Source organism: Neltuma alba, unplaced genomic scaffold (genome assembly GCF_004799145.2).
Source record: "Neltuma alba isolate B1F8T4 unplaced genomic scaffold, ASM479914v2 tig00004516_pilon, whole genome shotgun sequence".
Taxonomy (NCBI): domain Eukaryota; kingdom Viridiplantae; phylum Streptophyta; class Magnoliopsida; order Fabales; family Fabaceae; genus Neltuma; species Neltuma alba.
In genome coordinates, this window is record NW_021633743.1 from 164,193 (window position 1) to 178,494 (window position 14,302).

Genomic DNA, 14,302 nt, shown 5'->3' on the forward strand with positions numbered 1-14,302 from the left:
GTACTTAGTTCAAGCAAGGGCAGAATATCACACTCTGTATGCATTACACATAATCTTAAACAAGCATAAAACAATGCTCCAACATGCTTTGCTACACTGTTCCTTCTCTCTCCGAGACAAGGAATAATAATTTCAAAGTAGATTTTCTATTCAAAATCCAACAAACCATCGCAATATTATTTTGTTACAAGAGAGATAATAGTACAAGCTGAAACTTTACCAAATATTCTAAGGTATAGATCCTTCTTCGCTGCACCAGGTTTGTGGCTATGGAAGGTGGGAATGGAGATAGGGTTTTAAGCTGTGGTGGAAGAATCAGAACATAGCAACGCCTTTCTCTCCCTCTAAATTCTGAAGTGAGAGACGTGGCTGAGGTGAGGACTAGAGTGCAATGCTTTGATCTTGATTCAGCAGCAGCAAAGAGAAGGACGAAGAGAGAGAGAGAGCAAGAGAAGAAAGAAAAAGAGGGAGGGGATGAGACGGAAGGAAGAGAAAGGGAATGGCATTTTTGACTTTTCTCCTACATTTCATAATTGCAATTTAGGACCCGGTCTCTGATAGCTATTTTGTGAATTGAAGTACCCAAATTGCCATTTTATATTTTCGAAGGTCTTTATTTGCCATTTTTCCGTTTTCTTAACCCCTATTTATCTTATTAAATATATTATAATAAAAAATAAAATATATAATTATTTTTAAAAATTAGATTAAGTAATTTCTTAAAAATTAGTATATATAGTGAATGAACAAAAATGTTAATAAAATAAAAAAGGGTTAATACAAATTTTGGTCCCTCAAATTTAAGCCCAATTTGGTTTTAGTCCTTGAAATTTAAAACGCGTGGTATTGGTCCCTCAAAATTATGCCTGTTTATGTTTGTTGGTCCCTAGCTTCTTGGCACCGTTAAACCTGCTGATATGGAATTAACATCGTTATGTGTTGAGTTGGACCAAATGACCTGTTAATGAACCGCTGAGCTAGCATCCTAGTGTCTCGTTAGTTGGAGATGGACCGAAAAAAAAAAAAAAAAAAGACGGGGAATCAGAGGCAAAAGAGAGGGGACGATGGTGGAAGAAAAAACAAAAGGGAAAGGGTTTAGATAGAATCTGCACGAGTGGAGAAAGGAAATAAAGATCCGATGAAGGCGAAGGCAACAAAGATCCGTGAATGCGACAAAGAGTCAGCAAACGCGACCTAGATCTGCTAAAAGCAACAAACATTCGGTAAACGCAGGTAAGGATGATTAGTGTTTGGTAGGTTGTTGATATGGGTTTCCAATTTTTGCAATATCATATCTCTCCATCTCGTCTTCAACATCTGATTCAACTTAGGCTGTAGTCAGGTGGAATGGGGCGAAGCAGGAACTCATCATCGTCGACTGTGGCTAGAAGGATAGGAAAAAGAGGATATGGAAAATGCAGATATGGGGAAGATCTTTTGGTTTTCACTTCATGGACTAAACAAAATTATGGTAGAAGATTTCTTAAGTGCCCAAATTACAAGGTTAGTGGCTGATAAAATTTTTTTTTGTCACATTTGATTAAGTTATTGGATGTTTGGTGGGTTGTTTTTGTTTGATGGCCTCAGGATTTACTTGGCTTTCAGGAGCAATGGTCATGCAATTATTTTGATTGGATTGATGCACCGGTTGAGAATCCAGTGTCAGAGGAGTTGAAGAAGATGAAGAAAGATGGTGATGATATGAGAAGGAGGATGAAGAGACTGGAAGGTGTTATATTTGTAGTTGTTATGGTGAATGTATTGTTGTTATGTAAGTTGTTGATGTAGCAGAAATTGAGTGGGATGCTTGTGTAATTGTCGTTGGAATTAACTTGCACATTTGGTCATTCCCAGATCTGGAAAACACGTTTTGACATTTTAGGCGTCTATTTGATTGAGTAAAAGTTCATTAATCTGGAAGAGGCTTTTAGTGGTCATTGAGTTGAATATTCTCTTATCAGTTTGCTATATTTATTCTAAAGAGAATTATGGCAGCAACATTTCCTATGTTAACAGAAAGCAAAATGACACTTCGAATGTGGTAGGAAGAATAATGAGAGTTAATTTATTAATATCATGCATCATATTGGTGGCACGCCCAAAAGTACTCTCCTTTTTAGATCATTCAGCTCGCTGTAAAGTTGGTAATAATCAGTATAAAGAATAGTTTTATTTCTTTTTCTTTGTTTTTTTTGTTGACCAGGGGTATCAAGAAGGGTGGTCACTTTGCATAGCAAATATGCATGACACTAACAGATACGCATGACACTCACATTCTTCTTTGACCCATGTAACATCCTGATTTTTGGGCCTAGAAGTATCAGAAATAGCCTGAATGAGATAGGCTACCATACCCCTTTTAGTAGAGGTCCTAAAGATGAGAAAGGAAGTTAAAGCAGTTTCAGGAACTAAACTGCAAAGTGAATGTTTTAAGGGGCTAAAGGGTAATCAAAGTTAGAGGCTCCAGTAAAGTCTCAAAGGCCCAGAAAGAGAAAAGAGGCTAGATACAGACCAAAGGTTAAGTTAGAAGCCTCAAAGAGATGGTTTTATGAGGTTGAGTCCTAAGCAGGGGTAAAACCGTAAATTCAGAAAGTTACGGCCATCAGGGGTAAAAAGGAAAAGTACTTAGAAAATTCTAAGAAAATCCCAGAAAATGAAATAATATTCTAAGGCTCTTTTGTGAAGAGAGATGACGAAAATACCCCTGAGGTAACTTAAAAGGAATTTATAAGTTTATGGCTCAGTTTGAGATGTAGAGGTAGATTTAATTGTTTGAGTCATAAGGAAACCTCAGAAAATTATGATAAAATGGGAATGTATGATCTAAGAGACTATAGAAAATTATAAAATTAGTCTCATCCCCAGAAGACCAGCAAAATGGCTTTAAGAATACTTAAAAGCCAGTTGTGCCGAAAAAAGGGCATTTTAAAGAATGATTTTTAAGTGGGGCTACAGGTTGAGTTATGACCTGAGAAAATTCACAAATTTTCTCTAGAATATGAGGAATTTTATGATATTTTTGGATGAATTTTTGGAGCTCTGGATTGAATAAAATGCTCCAGTCAAATATTAAATAATTTTGTCCCCTAAATAGGAGACAAAACCAAAGAAAATATCTAAGAGCCATCATGACGATGCTGAGTCAGCATGCTGAGTCATCAAGCGCAATCATGACACCGACGAGTCATCATGCTGAGTCATCAAGGTAATCATGACACCTACGAGTCATCATGCTGAGTCACCAGAAGATATTTATGGACAGCATAAAAATCAGAACGCAGTATGGGAATATTTTAGACAGTCTTTTGTCTACCCGTTATAGTGAAATCTCTACTGCATGACTCAGTAAGGTAAGTAGCCTGTCAGCAAAGCTAATTATTTTCATCTATGCTCCTCTAAGACGGCGCCATATGTGTACCTTTTATTGGCCAAAATTTTAAGAAGAAGTTGTCCCGATGGTACAGGGTAAGTCAGGACCCGAAAAATATCCGTTACGGTGCAAGATTGGCTTGATAGGTGGAGAAATAATTAAGGAGATATTTTTGCACGAATTTCCATTTATTTTCTCCCTATTTTAATGCCATAAATGATGAAAGGACATAAAAGTGACAAGTGTACGGTTAGATGAGAAAAAGAAAATATTACGTGTACGGCTAGATGGAAGACACGTGTACGGTCGGATGCAAGACACGTGTGCGGTCGGATTAAAGACATGTGGCTTGATGATGTAAGCATGATGTCATCATGATGAGGTAAGCATGATGTCATAGGACACTTGTCACCGTAAGATCAAAAGAGAAAATGGACGGTCCAGATCGAGCCACGTATTTTTAAGATCAACGGTCCAGATTCAGTCTGTTTTTCTATAAATACCCCCTCCCCTCCCTACCATTTCGTCCAAGCATAAGGAATCCATGGGGAAGCTCTTGAAAAATGGTTTCTAGAGAGAGAAAGAAGAGGGAGAAAGAAAGGCCAAGTGGTTCCAAGCCAGATCAAACTCTAAAACAAGGTATGTGATGGTTATAGCACCTGATTTCATGCCTATTTCGGATTAGTTACTGTGCGTATCTGATTCTGAAATTTTGTATGCTTAAAGTACACTCTGTGAGCTTTAAATCCATAGGTAGAACACTTCATTTGGATATGTGTACGATTTATGGTGATTTTTCAAAGTTAGGGTTTGAAATCTGGAAACAGTGTTGAACTTTTGGAAGAGTTTCGAGTTCCGTACAATTCCGGTGCTGTTCGGCATAGAATTGGTTCCTGAAACTATTTTTCCTTTAAGTTAACTTAATGAGCTTTCAGTGAGACTTGGAAGCACTCAATTTGGATTTTTCTAGAATTAATTATGAATTTTCAAAGTTGAGCAAAAATTCTGGAAATTCTGCGTGAACAGTACCCGCGAAGCAAAATTTCCAGATTTGGTATTCTTGAATCTAAGGCCATCTAAAGTGGTCCTAATTGACAAGAAATGGATCTTAAGGATGGGAAATGATAAGATTTATATTATAAAAGTTAGAAAGAAAACCCTAAGACTAAGAGAAAGGGTTGAGGTTCAAGAAAGCTAGTCTTGAACTTTATGTAATCTAATGGTCCTAATGGATTGTGTGATCATTATTGTTATATTTAGGACCTTTGGAACATCCAAGAGGATGTTTGGTGATGTTGACCGAATGCCCACATGGTTGGAAAGTCAAGGGTCAAAGGAAAAGCAAGGGGAAAGCCATGTTACAAGGTAGTGAACTTACCTATACTGTGTGCTTGATATGTATGCTTGCATGATGTGATTGTGTTGCCATGATGTGACTAAGCTATGATGAAATGTTTGCAAAGTTATGTTTGCAAGTTTATGTTATGTTTTGCCTTGGCAATATGTTATGGAAGCATGAAATGCTTTAGCTTACTTTCCATGGCATTCATGTGTTAATTTTATAACATGTCATGCATGTGCATTATGTCTTGCATGCTTATGGGTAGTGTTTGCTACTGAGATTCTCCCGAATCTCACCCCTCCTAACCAACCATTTAGGTCAATCAATGATGGGCAATAATGGCATGAGAAGCAAGGAGAAGTAAGCAGAGAATTATTCTTGTTAATGGATGAGACTGTTGATAAATGTATAATTCTACTATTTTGTGAACTATGTTATGGATGCCAATGATGCCATGTATTTAATTATAATATTTATGGCATGAATGAAAGTGTATGAGCATGAACGAGAAAAAGTAAGGCCATGTTATGTATGCCAAAGAAATAAAAAGAATTAAAGAGATGTTAAGGGATAAAACGTAAGTCCTGGAGCAGTGAGTTTGTAGCTCCAGTTTGACCTATCAAACGAGAGAGTTAGGTCATAAGATTTGGCAAGCAAAGAGATCTAATGTGTCTCTTTAAAATGAGGGGTATTTTGCCTAATTCCGATAACCGAGCAGAAAGTTATGCCTTTCCAAAGTTAGGCAAAAATACAGTAAAATCCGAAAATGACCAAATGAACAGTAACTTTTTCAAAGGAAATTGAGCTCGAATTTTAAGGCAATCAGTTCAGAAACTATTTTTCCTCAAAATTTTATCCAAAGAGCTTTCTGTAGAACTTGGAATCACTCAATTTCAATTTTTCTACAATTAGTTATGAGTTTTCAAAGTTTGTCACATTTTAAGGTGACAATGAATAGTAACCCGTAAATGAAAATTTTCAAACTTGATTTTTCATCAATTGTAGCCTTCAAAAGTGATTCCAAATGCTTCCACAAGGAAAGTTAATTGATTTAAACATGAGGTGTTACATTTTTGGTATCAGAGCAAATGGTTCTGGCAACCAGAACAAATTTTAAATTTTTATGCTCTGAATTTTGAGGAAAATAATTTACACTGTTTATTAATAAATTTATTTGGTCATTTGGATTACAGAAAGCTTAGGTGTTTTCTCCAAAAGAAATAGACATAGAAGAGAAGTAAGGAATGATAGAGAGTAACCTGAGAAATAGGTAGTCGTTGCTAAGAGACTCCCCCTCAGGAGAGGAATGGTTGAGCTGAGAGAGCTTGACCAAGGAATGAGTTAAAGTTGAAAAACGTCTCCAGAGGGTAATGGCTAAGAGTATGGTAAGCCAGTAAAGAATAGGAGTCTAGACCTAAATAAAGAAGCAGGGTGACAACCTAGCCTCGGGTGATTGGTTAAAGGTGCTTGACTGGAATGTCATACAGCGGAGATGTTTTAATGATCAATGCCTGCTGTGTAATATGGTCAGTTTATGATTAGCATATGACCATAGAAATGAATGGTTAAGGGTACAGTAAGCCAGTCAGAGGTATAAGTCAATGCCCTAGTAAGGGAACTGAATGTCAACCTGTACCTTAAGTAATCGATGTGACCTCTATAGAGGCAAGGTAACAGGATAAGATGTTTGAGGTTTGTTCAAATCCCTAAATAGAGGTAGAAGTCCTTAAGGGATAGTAAACCAAGAGGGACAGAGATTAGATGATAATGAATGAAGGGTCAATGATGACCTAGGTGCCAGACCTAGATACCACACAGTAAAGTGATTAAATATTCACTGTGTAATGTGATGAGAATATGGTGATCAATACCTGACCATAAGAATAATTGGTCAAGAGGTAAAGAAAGTTAGAGAGAGTAAAGTGAGGCAAGATCCCTTCTCAGGATAGAGATGAAAGGAAATGAATAAGAACATGATAGTGGATGGTTGCATTAGGAACTAATGCACAGAGAGAGATAAGCAAGTTCCTGATAATACCTAGAACTCGATCATGCTTAGATACATGATAATGTTAGGGACTAAACAATATTCTTTTATGTCCCTAAGGCATTTGAGAGCGTGCAACCATGGTACTTAGTCCATTAAGGAATCTAAGAGATGAGATTCCTACAGATAGATGCCACTGCCTACATGATTGAATAATCTAGTGGCGAGGCTCCCTTTAATGGGGATATGGTATTCGAGGAGTGTACCCTAAAAGAGATTGCATATAAGTGAAGTCTTGACCATGAAGTACCTCTCTAAGATTGGGGAATGGTTCTCCAAATCAGAGTGACGCTGCTCTAGTAAGAGTAAGCTATCCTCTGAAGGAATGAAACAAAAAGTAAGTGGTTGAGTTGACGATGCTCTAATTAAAGCAATCTGTCCTCCCACAAGAAAAGTAGAAGCAGCCGAGGCAAGGCACAGGACGGACCTTACCCCAAAGAGAGAGAGAGTGAAACTGGTTAAGACAATAGACGCGTAATATGCAAACAGATGCTCTTTGAGCTTAACAGGGTACTACGAGATACTGGAGGATAATGAGAATGTGATGATATAAGTCCTCTCCCGAAGCTGTCCAAATTGTTAAGAGACAGAAAGGACTACAAAGTCCTAAGACAAGGCAGGCTGGCATTGATACAATGGCAAGTTAATGAGCTCTAGAGATGAGCCGGTGCCTAGAAATTCGAAAGGCACAAAGAAAGGAAAGTGGCCTAAGGAAGCTAAAACTAAGGGCTAAAGAAATATGGAAAGGCTAAGAATTCCAGGAGTTGACAGAAAGGATTGAGTAAGGCCTAAGAAGACAATATTGATATCTGTGATCAGTCTTGGGGAATAATCAGTCAAGTTACTAGCTGAGTGGAGGTGACTTATTTTATTACTCAACTCTATGGTCTAGAGTCTCCTAGAGATCCTAAGATGGCTCAAATTGATGATAGTATTCTAGGGTCATGATGGATCCTGAAAAGGCTTATGGTAGAGCACAGTAGCTCCCGAGGTCATAGTAGACCAAGCCTAAGAGAAAATGGCTGAGCCATAGGGGTAAGAGTATAGTACCTCTTTGGGAAGACGATGACCAGAGATGAGTTTAAGATAGTGAAATCTCCTTCAGCAGTGGACTAATATAGAGAGAGTACCCTTGACTTGTTCCAAACACCTTTATTGTTGATTAGACTGAGCTCAATTCTGTTCTAGTCAATGAAGGAAAGAAAGGAGATATGCCCTTAAAGTAAAGAGGAATGACAGGGTATACAGCAAAGAATAGATAAAGGTTGTATTAAGAGAACCCAAAATGCCATGGTGTAGTAAAATACCATGAAGACAGGCACACTGTCATGGCAGTATTATGAAAGAATGAGCCTAAAGGAGAGGAAGAAGGTGAGCAGTGGTGACAAAATGCTTAAAAGCAAAGGCCATGCTCATGTAAATGACAAAAAAGTATAGAACGACAAGTTATGTAAGTATAGAGCCATGGTTGAAACCTAGAAATAAGTATAATAAAAAGGTGAATAGGTCAAAATTTAGTATAAGTGGGGATATTCTCCTCAGTTAACCTCTCATTAAGGGTAAGAATAGAGGTTTGACTCGGAATTTCGAGGACGAAATTCTTTTGAGAGGGGGAGAATTGTAACATCCTGATTTTTGGGCTTAGAAGTATCAGAAATAGCCTGAATGAGATAGGCTACCATACCCCTTTTAGTAGAGGTCCTAAAGATGAGAAAGGAAGTTAAAGCAGTTTCAGGGACTAAACTGCAAAGTGAATGTTTTAAGGGGCTAAAGGGTAATCAAAGTTAGAGGCTCCAGTAAAGTCTCAAAGGCCCAGAAAGAGAAAAGAGGCTAGATACAGACCAAAGGTTAAGTTAGAAGCCTCAAAGAGATGGTTTTATGAGGTTGAGTCTAAGCAGGGGTAAAACCGTAAATTCAGAAAGTTACGGCTATCAGGGGTAAAAAGGAAAAGTACTTAGAAAATTCTAAGAAAATCCCAGAAAATGAGAAATAATATTCTAAGGCTCTTTTGTGAAGAGAGATGACGAAAATACCCCTGAGGTAACTTAAAAGGAATTTATAAGTTTATGGCTCAGTTTGAGATGTAGAGGTAGATTTAATTGTTTGAGTCATAAGGAAACCTCAGAAAATTATGATAAAATGGGAATGTATGATCTAAGAGACTATAGAAAATTATAAAATTAGTCTCATCCCCAGAAGACCAGCAAAATGGCTTTAAGAATTCTTAAAAGCCAGTTATGCCGAAAAAGGGCATTTTAAAGAATGATTTTTAAGTGGGGCTACAGGTTGAGTTATGACCTGAGAAAATTCACAAATTTTCTCTAGAATATGAGGAATTTTATGATATTTTTGGATGAATTTTTGGAGCTCTGGATTGAATAAAATGCTCCAGTCAAATATTAAATAATTTTGTCCCCTAAATAGGAGACAAAACCAAAGAAAATATCTAAGAGCCATCATGACGATGCTGAGTCAGCATGCTGAGTCATCAAGCGCAATCATGACACCGACGAGTCATCATGCTGAGTCATCAAGGGTAATCATGACACCTACGAGTCATCATGCTGAGTCACCAGAAGATATTTAGGGACAGCATAAAAATCAGAATGCACTATGGGAATATTTTAGACAGTCTTTTGTCTACCCGTTATAGTGAAATCTCCACTGCATGATTCAGTAAGGTCAAGTAGCGTGTCAGCAAAGCTAATTATTTTCATCTATGCTCCTCTAAGACGGCGCCATATGTGTACCTTTTATTGGCCAAAATTTTAAGAAGAAGTTGTCCCGGTGGTACAGGGTAAGTCAGGACCCGAAAAATATCCGTTACGGTGCAAGATTGGCTTGATAGGTGGAGAAATAATTAAGGAGATATTTTTGCACGAATTTCTATTTATTTTCTCCCTATTTTAATGCCATAAATGATGAAAGGACATAAAAGTGACAAGTGTACGGTTAGATGAGAAAAAGAAAATATTACGTGTACGGCTAGATGGAAGACACGTGTACGGTCGGATGCAAGACACGTGTGCGGTCGGATTAAAGACATGTGGCTTGATGATGTTAGCATGATGTCATCATGATGAGGTAAGCATGATGTCATAGGACACTTGTCACTGTAAGATCAAAAGAGAAAATGGACGGTCCAGATCGAGCCACGTATTTTTAAGATCAACGGTCCAGATTCAGTCTGTTTTTCTATAAATACCCCCTCCCCTCCCTACCATTTCGTCCAAGCATAAGGAATCCATGGGGGAGCTCTTGAAAAATGGTTTCTAGAGAGAGAAAGAAGAGGGAGAAAGAAAGGCCAAGTGGTTCCAAGCTAGATCAAACTCTAAAACAAGGTATGTGATGGTTATAGCACCTGATTTCATGCCTGTTTCGGATTAGTTACTGTGCGTATCTGATTCTGAAATTTTGTATGCTTAAAGTACACTCTGTGAGATTTAAATCCATCCTTTGCTAATTTCCAATGCACATGATCTTATTCCTTTCTTAGAGTTAACTTACTCTGTAAATAACCAAATTCCTGATCTATCCAACCAGCACTACAAAAAAACATGCTTTTAGCGATGGAATTCAGCGACGGAATTTTTTATTTAGCGACGGAAATGGATTAGCGACAATTAGCGACGGAATCGCTAATCAATTCAATTCCGTCGCTAATTAGTGACGGATTAGCAATGGAAAATTCCGTTGCTAATTACCGACGGAAATTTCCCGTCACTAATCCGTCACTAATTCTTGACAAAATTTGCGATGGAATTTTTCCGTTGCTAATCCGTCGCTAACCCGATTTTTTTTAAAAAAAAATAAAATACCACGTGGCACCTCTACCAATTGCCACGTCATCACTGGGGACCACCTCCACGTGTCTCTGCCACGTGTGCTGCCACCTCACTTCTGCTGCCACATCACATGTCACCTTTGCCTGTCACGTGTCGCCACCACATAATTCCCTCTTCAATGTGACTTCTCCATGGCTTGAACCCAGGACCTCCTTTGTGCGCGCATGCGGCATTACTAGTTAAGCTGCAATGAACCTGTTGACTTATTATGTAAAATTAAATATATATATATATAAAATATTATTTTACACAAACAATTATATATATTATTAAAAACTAAAAATATACTATATGATAATTTTAATCATAACTATTTTAATAAAAAAATAATTTTTCAATATTTGTTTTATAATTTTTTATTTTTAAAAAATATTTTTAATATAATTTTAATTTCTAACCGCACTAATCTTGAATTTTAAATCATAAATAATTTTTTTATAAATATTTTTTAAATTTATTTTTTAATTTAACACTGATAAGATATACAATTTAATGATATATGTATTATATTACATTATATTATATTATCTATAGGTGTTTTATATATTTGAAGAAAATCATTTATAATTAGTCAAAAAATCTTGTTATTCAAAAAATAACTACTATACTAAAATCTAATAAATTATTCTATATAAAAAATTAAATGATTTGAATATATTATGATAAACAGTATTCTCCTGCTTGTATATATATCCTATGTAATTTATTTTCTTAAAATTTTTTATATATACCATTTGTTTTTGTATTAAGACTAAAATCAATCTATCATGGGTATTAATTATATTGTGATTAAATTTTATTGTTTAATGATTAAAATTCAAAATTCACTTCAATATTAATTTGCATTCATATAAATTTATTAAATCGTTTTGAATTTCTATCATATATTATATATTTCAATATATTTTACATATAATAAAATTATTTCTTTCTTATATCAGCTTGTATAAAAAAGTTATTAATATTCTTATTGTATTTTTTTAATTATTATTAATAATCAAGAGGAATTTAAATATAAATAAGTTTTCTAAGAAATTATCTTTCTATTTTCAGTATATACATAATGATGACATGAATGATGACGATATCTTCATTACCACCAACTCCATAAGTATATCAATTTATTTTATAATTAAAAATGTTTTTAAATCATTATATTCTTAATTGTTATAATATAATTTTTGTAAGATTATAATTTAAAATAATGAAATTTAAAATTAGTGACGGAATTGCGACGGAATAGACTTAGCGACAGAATTAGTGACAAAAACTTCTATGACAAACAATTTAGCGACGGAATTAGCGACGGAAATTTCCGTCACTAATTCCGTCATTAAATATTTACTGACGGATTTTCTGACGGATTAGCGACGGAATTTAGCGATGGACAGAAATTCTGTCGGAAATTAGCGACGGAATTAATTTGTCAAAAAAATTAGCGACGGAATTTCCATCGCAATTCCGTCAGAAATTAGCAACGGAATTTGTTTCCGTCGCAAATTCCGTCTGTAATTAGCGACGGAATTTGTTTCCGTCGCTAATCAACTGTTTTTTTTTGTAGTGCAGTCTGAACCAAGACTTTTCGGTGCACATTTTCCCTTTCATTCATTGCCGGACTCAATGACCAAATCCAAATGCAAGATAGTTTATATATGTCGAAACCCATTTGACCAGTTTGTGTCTTTGTGATTTTTCATGAGCAGAATCGCACCACCATCTTTACCTAAATTATCATGTGAGGAAGCATTTGAGAGATATTGCATGGGAATCCATGAGGCTGGCCCATTTTGGACACACATGTTGAGTTATTGGAGAGAAAGTAAAAGGACACCAACCAAGGTTCTATTTTCAAAGTGTGAAGATTTGAGACGAGATATTGAATTCCACTTGAAGAGAACAGCTGAGTTCCTGGAATGCCCTTTCACTTCAGAGGAGGAAAGTAAAGGAGTTATTAAAAACATAATTGAGCTGTGCAGCCTTGAGAAGATGAAAGAATTGGAGGTGAACAAGACTGGAAAATTCGTGCAGAAGTTTGAAAACAAGGAGCTTTTTAGGAAAGGTGTAGTTGGCGATTGGGTTAATCATTTTTCACCTTGGATGATAGAGAAATTGTCTAAACTAATTGAAGAGAAGTTGGATGGTTCTGGTCTATCCTTTTAATTAAGTTTTCTTTTGATTGGACACGAGATTAATTAGATTTAGGATTTTTGTCTTATTAAAGTGGCCTCTCAGTTTTAAATTAAGATTTTGTTTGAATAAATGCAATCTTTTATATTGTTCAAGCTAGAATATTATTTTTAAATTCCCAAAATTTCTAAAATATTTGCTTAATTTGAATGCTTTTGATTGTTATTAATATTATTTTTAAATTCTTAAAATTGTTACAATATTTGCCATGATCTGAATTGCTAGAATTAGGGTTAAGGCCTACAAATATGCCTTAACACATTTTATTAGTACGACTTGATCATACTTGAATGGGAACAAGTATTGTCTCCCTTGAGTTTCTTTTCTTCTTTTTCTGTTGGTCTATTTTCTTCATCCTTTGCTTCTATCTATCACTTCTCTCTCTCCTTTCTTTTCCTTTCCCCTTTTCTACATCTCATCTGTTCAACTTAATCCATAAGCCTGCTTTAAGTTCTACCAACTGTCCTTTCCCCTTTTCTACATCTCATATGTTCAACTTAATCCATAAGCCTACTTTTAAGTTTTACCAGTAGTTGGTAGGTGTCAAATTTTCTTTCAAAAACTAGTTATGTTATAATTATATTTTGATAGAGGATTGAAGTTTTCTCCAAAGAGTTGGATGATCAGATTGAGGGCTAAAGGATACAGGACTTAAACTGCGATAAACTAATGAAAATAAATGCTGTTAATATATTTTTTACATAAGAATTGATAATCATAAAGCCATCAACAAGACTCGATTAGTTATAATTTACAGAGGCACGGGTGATGACTATAATTTTTAATATTTTCTTCACTTTCTAGGAAGGTCACTATAACATTCCAAATTTCTAACCTAGAAATAGGGAAATATGTCACACCCGGATATCTTTAGCATGATTAATGAAAGAATTAGGGTTGACCAAGGCCAGGTGAGGCAAAAGATAGATAAACAGCACAACAATTGAAGTGAGAACTAGAAAAGGACCAAATTGTCATTTTTAAAATGATTGGTCTATAAAGGGTATTATCGTAATTAGTGTATGAAAATCCTAAAAATTTCTAGTAAATCATGGAAAATAGAATTAATGCCGTAGAACGATATTTGAGGTCTGGAAAGTACATACAGGTTGAAAATAATTTATTAAAAAATTATTTTAATTAATATTTTGGCTAAATTAAGAAAAATTAGCCAATATTAATTATTAAAAATATCTAGATATCTTAGAAAATTATTAAAAAATTAACAAAAATTCATTTAGGAATTATGAAGATTTATAAAATTATTTCCGACCCTAAATGATGAGGAGGTTAGCTTTAATTGAATTTAGAGTTAAATTAATATCGGCAAATTGTTTGTTTTTACAGAAACAGCACTTTAAGGAGTTATAGAGGGGAAAAAATTATGAAATTAATTAAAAAAGTTTCCTTTACTGAGATATAATTAATGGTGAGCTGATATAAGAATTTTGAGATACTAGAATTTTTTGACTATCAAATAAAATAAATCAGTACTATATTAAGACTCAGTG

The 14,302-nt window shown here is 35.2% G+C and overlaps 1 pseudogene; it reads left to right on the top strand.

The window, feature by feature from the left end:
- The first annotated feature begins 1,347 nt into the window (after nt 1-1,347).
- LOC114745053 (cytosolic sulfotransferase 15-like) lies at nt 1,348-12,868 on the top strand (annotated as a pseudogene).
- Nucleotides 12,869-14,302: the final 1,434 nt, after the last annotated feature.